Genomic DNA, 13,434 nt, shown 5'->3' with positions numbered 1-13,434 from the left:
TGACTACACAAAAGTGTGATTTATGTGAAGCTGGTCAACTACATTGTATCCTTTTTTTCTGACTAGCTACACACAGTGATTGTGCTAAATGGACTGTAAGTAACACTTTGGAACTGACGAGTGATTCCTTCCAGCGACGTAAAGCGGTTTTTTAAAACCATGCTCCGCAATGCTCGACAGCTTCTGTCCATCATCACATGTGGTATACCTGGTCTTGGTATAACTGTGGTTGTTCCTTGACGTTGCCACTTCACAATCGAATCACGAGCAGTCGACTTGGACAGCCCTACAAGGGTTGATATATGCGTGACCGATTTGTTACTAAGGTGCTATCCACCAACTACTCCTTTTTCACTTGAAAACCACCTCCACAGGTATATTTGGGCAGTACCTGATCTCGTATTGTCAAGACGGCGTAAGAGACCGCTGACAGCTCTCAGCAATGTGCCAACTTTCAACTGCAAAGCGCTAACGGCTGCAGGCGAAGACAGTCGCTGTCTACAGAGCTGTGACAACAGAGGCGTTGCCATAGAGACGTTTACCAAAATACGTTATGTTGTCGGTTGAGTTAGGCCAGCAAAGATGCTACATCCAGCCCACCGCAACTGTCAGGGACCAACTGTACCTTTGAAACATCACAGAAATTCTCCTGCACACCTTGCGGAACTATCACTCTTGGAAGAAAGTGCAAGAAGCCCACATTCGAGACCCATTCCGACACACAGGTTTAATCTGTCAGGAAATTTCAAATCAGCACATCCCGTAGCAGAACGAAAGGGTATTCTGGAAGAAATGATATCAATTTGTTTTTAAATTTCTCACTCTCTCCCAACACGGTTAATTCACAATGAAAGCGTTCAGGTATTTATATGGCTGTATACTTTACTCCTCAGTGTGTAACAGTAAGGTGCCAAATATAAAATGGAAATTACGCGTGTTTCAAAACCTTGCATTTCCTTCGTCCAAACCCGTATAACTTCAGGGTCTCAGCTCTGCCGGCCGTTGTAGCCGAGCGGTTCTAGGCGCTTCAGTCCGGAACCGCGCTGCTGCTACGGTCTCAGATTCGAATCATGCCTCAGGTATGGATGTGTGTGATGTCCTTAGGTTTAAGTAGTTCTAAGTCTAGGGGACTGATGACCTCAGATGTTAAGTCCCATAGTGCTTAGAGCCATTTGAACAATTTTCTTAGCTCTGCAGCACCCTGCACTGTGCACACAACTTCATACTTGTAAGAGATGTACAGTGGTGACGTCGAGTGAAATAAATACCGCCGTGGCTGCACCGGTAATCTAAGAGGTACTGAGAAGTAATTACGCCGAGAAGCGAGCGCTTCAAGTCGAGCGGAGTTTCTGGCAGGCAGTCAGCGGCTGAGCACCGGCCCGAATGCCTGAAATGAGGCGTCGCAGCTGACGCGGTGCAGCGCATTACCGGGACGGACTGCTCGTAAATGAGTTTGGTGGAGCGGTGGCAGGCGGCCGGCGCCTGGACACGCGGCCGAGGTAAGCCGAGACAATCCCAGGCCAGAAATAAGCGCTGCTGCTTTTGTGATGCGGCTATATGCGGGCCTCGTGCGAAACCGAGCCGATCCCGACCGAAAGCCGAAAGCCCAAAGGCCCGCCGACTCCTGACCGCGGACACGCCGCCGCGGTAACCCCCCCCCCCCTCACTCCCTTCTGGAGAGTTATTTGCGGCCTCGCTGCTGTCGCCACCCGCTGATGTAGCTGACGTGCTGTCCGTGCCACGACGCTGACATCCACTCTCTCCGTCCCGCACACGAAGACGAACGAGGTGGTCATAAAGTTGTACAGTACAACGAGTGTACTACGTGTCAATTGTGAAATGAAAATTATGCGTATTTCAAAATCGTGTGCTTCCTTTGCCTCCTCTTGTGCGAGTCTACTGTCTTTGCAACACTTTGTACAGTGCAAACAACTTCAAAAAGTAAGGCAGTCTTACAGGATAACAACGGAGTTACAAAAACTGTCGAATGTGGCGACCACTATGCGATTCACATAATTCAGCACAGTTTTGCACCTTCTTAAACACATACAGTATGTAACAGGTATGCCGGCCAGTGTGGCCGAGCGGTTTCTCGGCGCTTCAGTCTGGAACCGCGCGACCGCTACGGTCGCAGTGTAACGTCCCCTTAGAAGAATTGTATACGAGACTGTGCTTAAACTGACTTACAATATTTTTAGCGCAACGCAATCTGACTTTCAAAAATCCCTACAAAAGAATGGCCCTGACTAACATTAATCTATACCTTTCACAAATCACTTACCTCACCAAAAATCTCCGTTACTCGAACTACTGCAATACAGCGAGCGCCACTACTGCCAGCTAAATAAAAGATTCAAACTACGGAAGACACTAACTACTGATAGGCATAGTTAGCAAATGAAAGATTTTAATGGAGAACAAACAATGTATTTACCTTAATATCATCACAAGTCATAATATATGTAATTTCAAAACTCCGCCATCTCTCTATTCACATCCACCACTGCTGGCGGCTCACCTCCAACTGCACAACGCTACGCGCTGTTCACATCCAGCTGCCGCTGCCCAACACTACAATGGCACACAACAATGCAAACTAGCACACAGAGCGCTACGTAACGTTGCCAATAAGAAAACATAAACAGCCTACTTACATAGCCCCCACGCTCCCCACAAAAAATTTTACAAATTGTTTTGGGCAGTGGCCAAAAATGATTTGATAAAATTTTTCATAATTACAATAACAAAGATATCAAATGCACACACTTATTGATACAATGTTGGTCAAAGGCTAAAATTTTCTCACAGTCCATAAAGACAGTCCTTATCATTTATCACAGTAATATTACAGTGTTTTTTTTTTCTCATAGTCTGAGTAGTAAAAGAGAATGCACACGGAAGTAGTGGCAGAACCACTGGAGTCCTGGTAGAGAGTATGGTATTGGTGGGCCACCCACTGCAGTCCTTGTAGAGATAATGGTATTGTTAGGTCATCAAAGATTCAGACCCACTGCAGTCCTTGTAGAGATAGCCAGCAGCCATCTGTTGTGACTGTGCAGGTGCACATTCACCATCGAAGAGTCTTGCAGATAATAGAGCAAGTCCATAACCACCACTTGTGCACTCACAATTTTTTTGGAATTGTCCTTAGAACCATTTGCTGTTATCCAGTTCCTTGCTGGATTATCAACACACGTGCAAACACTAACAGTCCCAACTTCTCACATATTGTGCATTACTATGACCAACAGAAATGTGTCCAGTGAAATGAATGCTTACAAGTTACTTAATTTGATGAACTGGTGTCAATTACAATATTATAACATGAGAATACAATTACAAAGGTACAAAATACATCATTAAAGAACATAACAATACAGATAACATTTGTAGTACAAGCTTTACAAAAGAATCGAAATAACATATACATCAGTGTTACAGGAACTATAACATAAGTTCAAACATAAAAGATCAGAATAACTTTTGAAACATCAACTTTACACATGAGCATTAAAACAAAACAGAATAAATAATGTCTAAGCATATTTACAAGGTAAATAACATATTATTAATGCCAATTATATTTGAGGAGAACAGTATTCCTCATCATAGTGAATGTAGCTTAATATTAGAAGAAAAAATTCTATGAAACTACACAGAGACAGTAAGAAAACAAATACACAAGGGTACACAAACACATAGTGGGATAACACAAAAGGAAAGGACAGGGTTCGTTTTCAGTGTAACATTTGGTACTTCAGTCCAACCCAAAACTTCATTCGTCTTATTTCAACCTTTGCTTCCACCAAAAAAATCCTATCCAAGCATGCTTTCTGTATTTATATGTTCACATATTTCTTACCTCATTATTTATTTCCAAGAAAATCCTACCTATACCTGTACTTTGTTCGTATAACTTCTCAGTGCATTTCTTCAAATTCATTGCAACTCATTCTCTTATAGGCTACCCCCTCTTAAGCTAACTTAAATCTACTGAGCTCAGATGCTAAACTAAGGGACGAGGCAATGCAGCAGCACAAACAATTAACACAAACATCAATGACAAAAAAATTCAAAGTGGCAAAGTAAGCAACAATATTACAACTAATATAAGGCAATGAGCAACAAGCAAGAGAAATAAATCAGTAGTAAACTGGCTTAGCAGAGTAATGTAAAGTCAAATTCAGTAACATTATGCCTGGCAAACAGCAGTAACTTATACCTAAACATGACAAAGCTCAAGCAGAAAAAATATTACAGTAAAAACAACAATGCAGAAAAGGGAAATGTCTATTCACATCTTAATGTCTATGTAATTAAAGTGGTGCACCACAAAAACTAATTCTACAAAAAATTACCAAGTACTTGAAAAGAAAATTATATATGCAGTTATTGTTATCAGTCCCTTCTTACTGTTCTTTCCATTCCAAAACTAATCCACTTCCGAAACTTTTGGAGCAGACGGGGTATATCGAATAAACTATTCATTATGAATGAAAACACACACTACATTGTTGTAATATTCTAAAATATTGAAGATTCACTTTACAAACCGTTTTTACATTTTACTCCACCATGAGGTACAAAAATAAATATGTGTGGCTGTAGAACATTTATAGGATCAAAGTTTTAAACTAATGCATATACAGAGTTGTCCAAAGATGACAGTTATTAATGGTAATGTCGTCTTTGGAAACGCGTTGAGATACTCTGTAGATGTATGAGTTTAAAGTCTTTGGTCCTGCAAAAAGTTCATAGCGACACGTATTTATCTTTGTACCTCATGATGGCTTAACAGCCGAAAACCGATTTGTAAAGTGAATACTAAAAAATTGTATTCTGCCAAGAACCGATGGGAAAGTCAATCAATGTAAAGATTTCGCGTTTTCCTGTCACTACTGATTCACTCCTTTATTCATTTTCAGTTAGCAAGTGATCTGTCCATAATGGTCACATAGGTCATGACAGCTTAACCATTAATCTATGACAAATAAATCAATAAAATGTCGATATCAACTTCTGCTAACAGGGAAAACTTACACCCAGTAGGTTATCGATTTTATTCACCTTTCGCACACTTGTGGTAAGTACTTTAATTCAGCTGGGCAGAGAAATATTGATGATGCGACGATTGTGATGATGATGATGTTTGGTTTGTGGGGCGCTCAACTGCTTGGTTATCAGCGCCCGTACAATTACCCAATCTTTGCTCAGTCCAATTTCGCCACTTTTCTGGATGATGATGAAATGATGAGGACAACACAAACACCCAGTCATCTCGAGGCAGGTGAAAATCCCTGACCCCGCCGGGAATCGAACCCGGGACCCCGTGCTCGGGAAGCGAGAACGCTACCGCGAGACCACGAGCGGCGGACTATGCGACGATTGTGCGCTATCAATGTGTTATTATAGGCATATTCTCATCCTTTCTCTTAGAACCTGCGGTCTAAATTGTTTGTTATATGATTTCCGATTATTCTTGCTACGCACTTCGACATGTTTCATCGCAATGTGCTGCATTTTAACATGGTCAGCCACCACTCAACCTATCGCTCTCCTATAGCGATCTCTGCATCTGGTTTCATAATATTGGGAAAAATAAGGTCACAAGACGAAGGATCAGCATCAATGAGGAATACTGTTTAAATTCTTTATTTGCAAACTAAACGCTATCGTTTCCGGACCTGCAGCGTTTGAGATTTGCTTTATCACATCTCTGAACAATTAGTGTTTGGGGGCGTAATGCAATTTAGAATTCCATCTTTATTTTGATGAGATTTACCGGCTAAAAATCATAACGGCCGCCTTTAGACAGGACCCTGCACAAACTGTATGAATATTACATGTACATTATATGTTGTGGTAGTGCATTGTTGTAATTTTTCTGTCGTTACTTCATGTTCAAATATCCAAAGCTTAGTATTGAAGAGAACTGATACCAAGTATGACAGTAGATTGTAAAGAAGAATAAACAGTAAATACCAACAATAAGTTTTACTGGAACATCGAGAAAAATTATATCAAAAGAATTGCTGACTGTGCTCAACATAGAAAAACAGGTAAGAATGATATCGTCTACTACTCCAGCCTGCATGCAGAGTGGTGTCATTTGCAGTTAGCACTCATTCAATAGATTTGCTTGTCACAGTAGTATTGATAATTCCTATAATAGCGTATTCTAAAAATAGTAAGTAATTAATTGTACAAGATGGGTGCATTCACGTCATGGGAGCGAATAATGGTGCAGCGCTATTTCACTATTCCAGCTTAGACAGGAAACATTCTTGCTCAATAGAAATAATTATTTCCATGCTGAGTTTATTTGATTTATATTATATATAAAGCGTGTGAATTCAGTCATACGGTATTGTTATGATACAGATACGAACATGGGGCACAATGGAACTAGCAACACTTCATACTCGTAATAAAGAATCTACTGCTGATGAGAGTGAGTTTGATGACGAAGATGCAAATGGCACGAATGCTTCAGCATCAGGAATTGATTCACAAACTGAAAGCGAAGTGATTAATCCTACAGTTAATCCCATATTTGATACTATGGCTAGTCCAACCACCAGTCTAGTAGAAGACGACAATACTAGACAGCTTTCAGTTTAGTTGATATAATGAAACAACTGTCACCTGAAATACCTGCTGAAAGCTCAGTCTTACGTAATTAAATATGTACTAATAGTGATATGTGACCTAAATTTGATGACTTGTCCCTTAAGTTATCGAGTGAAATTTCCACTAAATATGATGATTCCTAGCTGTGCGGTTTGAGGCGCCATGTCACGGACTGCACGGCCCCTCCCGCCAGAGGTTCGAGTCCTCCCTGGGGCATGGGTGTGTGTGTTTGTCCTTAGGATAAATTAGTGTCAAGTAGTGTGTAAGTCTAGGGACCGATGACCTGAGCAGTTTGGTCCCATTAGGGATTCACACACATTCGAACACACTTGATGATTCCGAGTTTGTTTACATAGCCATCGTCTGCAAGATGCACAGAAATTATACTGTACATTAATGTAGGGAGAAGGTTAAATTTCTTGATCATATCATTATCTCTACATCACCCCATGAAGACTAGTGCCATCAAAAAGCTTTCATAGCCACATACTAAGAAATAATTTAAAATACTCTTTGGCTTTTGCTCATTTTTTCGTCGATTTGTTCCCAATCAGCTTTTAAACACTTCAAACTTGCTAAGTTTTTTGAAGAGAAATGCACCGTGGGTTTGCTTGAATGGTTGCGAGAATAATTTTAATGCAATAAGAGAGGATTTAGAAAATTCTGATATGGCTAAAGGTTTCTGTTTTGTTACTGACACATCATTTCCTGGATTATCTATTTATTTATTTATTTAACCTGATCTGATTAGGAGCTAGTTTATTTCAGATACCTGAGAAAGAGAGAAAACGAGAAATTCGAGTCATAAGTTTTTCTTGTCGTACCTTCCGCTAGTGATTTAGAAAATTTTGTAATTGTTCGGATATTTAGAAAATCCTAATATTACCTTTGTGTACAAAAAAATTGAACAGGATGTAAGTACCACAAACTAAAACTTTCAATACTCAAATAAATGTGTCTTAAATATTGGATTATTATATTAGTTTTATGAAAAAGTATGTGTATATCAAAATACCAAAAAAAAAAATGAAAACAGTTTTTTTATGAATATGAATAAAGGGAAAAAAACTTAAAAAGAAGTAAGTGCCACCATTTCGTTTTCTGGAAAACGCTGTAAGTGCCTTACTAAGTTTGTGAAAAGAATGTAAGTCAAGGGTTTATGTTAAAAAAAGATGGTAAGTCCATTGTAGTTTAATAACTTTACCTATAATTTTACTCTCTCAATGCTAGGCTACTATAAAAAAGTATAAAATAAAATTTTGGATAGTATTTTGAAGCAAAGTTGTTTGTCTTCAGTTTATTCCGCTTCTTCTTTCATCAGTAAGTATAAGCCACCTGAAAACCAAAAACTGAATCAGATGTCTAAATTTATTTTGAATGTGTCAGCTACGTACATAATATTTTCACTTTTTGTTCACTTTCGAAATTCGTTCTGATATAGTTGATCGTTTTTACTAAATCAATTTTATTTTTAAAACAGGTATATGTTTTTGTTCACTGCTTATGTTTTTACACTTGTACTTACAGGAGCAGCTTGCCTGTTCTGCCGGTGGTTGTTTTGCAGGTATCTCTTTCCCACGACTGTTAATGTACGGCTTGCTCTTTTCTTTTGCTTCACGTCTCTTACGAACAATAACCTTCTTCCTCACAGGCTTTTCCATTTTCTGGTTGGTACACTAAACACACAACCGAAGAACACTCTAAAACACACACGTGAAACGACCGAAATCAGTGCCATGTGAACGTACTGTCACCAACCAAAGAGACTGTATAGCTTAGGCAAATAGATCATAGCGGTGGCACTTACATCCCTTCCCATCTTAGCCCCGCTGGCTCTTGCACGGTGCTATTATCCTCGAACTGCTCTTGAAACTAGTAGGAATTTTTTTGGCACTTGCAACTTTTCTCGTTTCATTACGCTTGGCTTGTACAACCCTTTTCACTATAAAAGTCATTTTTTTAATTTTTGGCACTTACATCCTTTTCCATTTTTTGTACTCATTTATGGAAAGAAGTCTATTGTAACCAACAGGCGTTGAGCTTTCTCATGACATGCAAGCTACAACACCGCTGCTTAGTGTGAGGATCTTTGTTTCTTCAGAAGTACAATTTTGAGGTCATTTACATACTCGATAGAGACAATACTGTAGCAGATGCACTATCACAATTACCACAAGGCTTGTCCGAATACACAGAACTAGTTGAACGAACCGCAGACTCTTAAGTATCGTTAATGAAAATATGTTATTACAGCCAATGTTACTTAGACATGTGCTGGAACATGGCTGATTTACAAAACGCAGACAATAATTGACAGAAGATAAAAACATTGCTTTCTCAAAATCAATTAGACAAATGGAACTAGCACCACATGATACAGAATGATGTCTTATTCTACAGACGAAATCCTAATTCTGACACTTGGTGTTGTTCCATTACTAGCACATATGAAGATGCATTACTCTGCAATACACATAATACTTGGGGTCGTTATGGCGCATCTAAGTGTGTGCAGAAGATTAACTTATGCTTTTATTTTCCAAACATGACAAAACAAACACAATATCTGTTAAAAACATGTCTTCTTCGTCAAAAATCCAAATCCACCATTAAATCCCTTTACACCAACAGAACAACTTCAGATAGTCTGTGTGGATAATGCAGGACCTCTCCCTCTCTGCGAGAGGTGGAGTTAATAACGTTGTAGCCTTATATGACACACTCACGAAATATGTTATGTTACAAAATCTACAACAGCTCCAATCATGAAGAGAGTAGTGCATCATTACATCCTGAAAGTTGGAAAATCTGCTACGCAGCATTTACCTTATTTTACTTATCAAATTTGAGAAACATTTTTACATGGACATCATATTAAACAATTATTAATTTCACTTTTCGTCTAGAAGGAAACATACGTGAACGTGCTTTTAGAAGGTTTAACAGGATTTATGCACATAACCATCCAACGACATGGATCAAGTACTTGGAATTCTTTGAACAGGTGGTAAACAATCTTCTTCTGTATAACACACAATTCACTCCAGCTGAACTGATAGGCAAATCCAAAGAAAAGAATGAATGGATAAATCCACTTCCAATAGTATCTAGAGAACAGTATTCCTGGGAGGAAAAGGTAAGGGAAGTATTAGTTACACACACTTAACAGGCACACTTACACAAATTGTAATATGATAGGAAGCTACGGTAAGTAAAACATACCAGGTACAAGACTACAATCTTTTAAGAACTTCTTTTAAGAAGTCATCACCTCTGTGCAAGAAAAATTACAAGTGGCAACTTTTACTTACTGGACCTAATAAGACTGTGAGAATACCTCATGATGGAAGTTAACTTCTAGGGATTATATTCCCAGAGGGATTTGAAGAAGAATATTCATAACTAGTTCATCTTATTTTCGTATGTGTAATATTTATGTTTAAATGTACTTACAGAAGATGATTTGTAACAGATTAACCCTTAATGCCTGCAGAAGCTATCAATCTAACAGAAAATACAGATACCTTAACGACGTTAAGAAAAGGTATTATTAAGTTAAGGAAAGTAATATTTAGTTCCTTGCAAGAGCAGGAGATCCAAGAGCAAATGTTTAGGTGAACATAGTTCTCACTTTCTATTAACCTGGAGGAGGAATAATTTACTGCATCCTTAAGTCATTGAATACTTGCCAGTTAATGCACATGTATTTAAATATTATTTTTAAGGATTATTACTTATGACACAACTATTTTAGGCTCAACAAAATGAAGAGGTGCTCTATGTACACAAGCTTATACATCCCGATATGTAAAATATTTTTAGTGTTACTCACATCAAAGCTACATAGATACTCACATAAGAGAGTAAGCAGGCTTTGAATGAGTACTGTACTTTGAGTTTTCGTGAGTTATGACTATGAATATATATTCTGCTCAGCTTTCAGCACTTCCTTTATTCTTTTTCTTGTTTTCTTCGAATTCTGCATCTTATGTGGTCTGTCTCCCAGTAACAGAAAATATTGTCCTATTCAATGTAATTATTTAACCTTACTTAACAATGATTAGATGAAAAGTGATAAAGGAATGTAAATATATGTCTGTTATAGCCTATAGGCAAGGTTCATACAACGATTTGTTTTGTGAACAAATTACCAAGTTATGTTATACTGAAAATCTTGGAATATGGCAACTGGCCTCTATGTGAGTTGGAGCTACTTTCAAACACGTCACAACAACTCACTTAGAAATACCACACAGCTCACGAACACCAAGCAACTGTGTACTGCCCATAGTTAACTGCTGTATAGATATACAGATAAGAGGGTAAGCAGGCTCTGAATGAGTGCTGCACTTTGAGTTTTCGTGAGTTATGACTATGAGTATATAATATGCTCAGCTTTCAGCATTTACATGGCATGACGTCAGCTCTGGTTGTCTGTTATTCAGTATTCCGTCATTACTGCCATTAAGACCTTATGGGGTTATTTAATAGAGACACTTGTAAAACCAACAATCTATAGATTTGCGTATATTCGGTATAAGTTCTCTGTTGGCAATGTACACTAGTGTACCCGCATATTCCACTCTTTAGTTGTGTAAATATGTCATAATTATTTTGATTATTTTGGCGTTTTAATAAATTGTTTTGTAACTGTAGCTCTGGCTTTATATGTAATACTCTATGAACGTAATAATTTGTAAAAACTCTGTATATTTTACTGGTCCATAAGTAGGGGAGCTAAATGTAAAACATGTAGTAAAGCCCCGCCCCTATGGAAGTAGTTTGGTGGACTTGGCGCCCAAGGCGCTTCATTCTTCTGTGGCGACTGGCAATTCGAGTTCTGCCTGCGATATTGAGTGGTCAGCGTCAAACTTGGTCAGCTATTGTGGTAAATTTGGATGTACAAATTGAGGCAAGAAGAGCCTGCGAGCATGTAAATTAGCCTCGGATGGAATATAAAGTGGCATATCGACCACGGTATCATTATTCGCCCGGTTTGGTTAAATTTACGACGCCAAGAAGAGTTATATTAGGGCGTTGCTAAAATCAAGTACCTTGGTTGCTTTACCGCCAATTTTACAGCCTCTGTAATTGGCCACAAGCGCTATCACCCTCAGCAGAACTGTTTTTTAACATGTACAGCCAGTGGACCAGGTATTATGTATTGAATAATATATTTTTGTGGAACTTCTACGTTACTTGTGCACGCCCGTGACTGTCCCCAGTCATATTCCTAGAGAGGGCCCTTTCCAAATGAATTAATTCCGAGTACCCTGTTTTTTATTAAACTGACAATGTTGTCAGTAAAAAAATTTTGCAGTTTTATTAACATTGTGGAGTATGAAGTTTGGTTAGTGTTCTGCACAGTAATAAATGATCCACTCCAGATAATTTTTCATCTTAAAGTTTCCTCAAGTCTGTTCATAAAGAAATCTTTTCATTAAATAAGAAACTCTCATTAAAATAACCAATGACGAAAATATAAAATGCTTGTAGCTGTCTGTAAGCGGAAGGTATAAAAAGACAGCAGTATTATTTCACTTTGAATAGGTGTGTAACCTTATAATATTGTGTTCCCTTGTATATGTTGTTTTGAAATAGTTTTTCAAGTTGTGTAGTCATTGACAAAGCCAGTTTGATTTTGTATCCAATAAGAGACTAGTCGCTAGGTCCCTTTGTTAACTGTTGAACTAATTTTACATTATTCATTATACTTGAAGTTGTTACTAAAGATATTTGCCATTTTCTTAATTTTGTGTCTTACTATTTACAATTGATTATATTATGGTTCTTCAAACCATACCAGTTTAAGGGACATCATAACCTACTTAACTTGTATGATAAAAGAAAGTAAAGGCTCCTTCTGAGGATGTGCAGCAACCAGTACAATCATTTATTCTGCACCTAAGGTTTTATTATAAATAATGAACGTGCTACCCAGTTGTATAGAGCAACTTATGTGGAAATTTCTGAAGCCTTTAGTAGTCAGTACTGCTCCAAATCATGATCTTTTTGGTGATAATTAATTAAAACAAAAGTAGTTCACGCTAAGGCCAGTCAGATTTCGTTAGTAGGTTCATATGCCCTTCTGCATTTGTTCATTATACTGAATAGTAGTTTTCGCCAATAGTAAGTGTTGTTGTGGGACAGTGTGTACTGTACTGCTACATTTATTGACCATTCTATGTTCTGCATAACGGTTAGATGTTGTGTTGTTTGCTAGTAAAATTGCTGTACAGCTTTGAGAGAAACTGTGTTAGAAGAGATTAGTTAGGGTATTAAGTGAGGTTAGTTTTCTTAGCTGAACTTTATGTCCGCTTTGTCATAAAACTTGATACCGTATTGCCTAATTAGGCTGGCGACCGCATTTATATATGCAATTATAGTTTACCTTCGTTTTAGTAGAATGTCATTTCAAAACCCGTTTGCTTTGCTGTTGTTACTGTTTCACTAACTTCGCTATTACAGAATTGTAGTCCAATTGATTGCCATTAGGTACAGTAACGGTGAGGCTAAACACTTCACAGAAGGTTAAGATTATCGGTGATAGCCTACTTGGTAAGGGCTCTTAGTGTTACACATTCATATTATGCATGATAAGAAAAACACTCCGTCTACAGGCCATCCGACCGCCGTGTCATCCTCAGGGGAGGAGGATGCAGATAGGAGGGGCATGGGGTCAGCACACGGCTCTCCCGGTCGTCATGATGGTATTCTTGACCGAAGCCGCTAACATTCGGTCGAGTTACTACTCAATTGGCATCATGAAGCTGAGTGCACTCCGAAAAATGGCAACAGTGCATG

The sequence above is a fragment of the Schistocerca cancellata genome, chromosome 5 (genome assembly GCF_023864275.1).
Source record: "Schistocerca cancellata isolate TAMUIC-IGC-003103 chromosome 5, iqSchCanc2.1, whole genome shotgun sequence".
Lineage (NCBI taxonomy): Eukaryota > Metazoa > Arthropoda > Insecta > Orthoptera > Acrididae > Schistocerca > Schistocerca cancellata.
Note: the sequence above shows the minus strand (reverse complement) of the source record.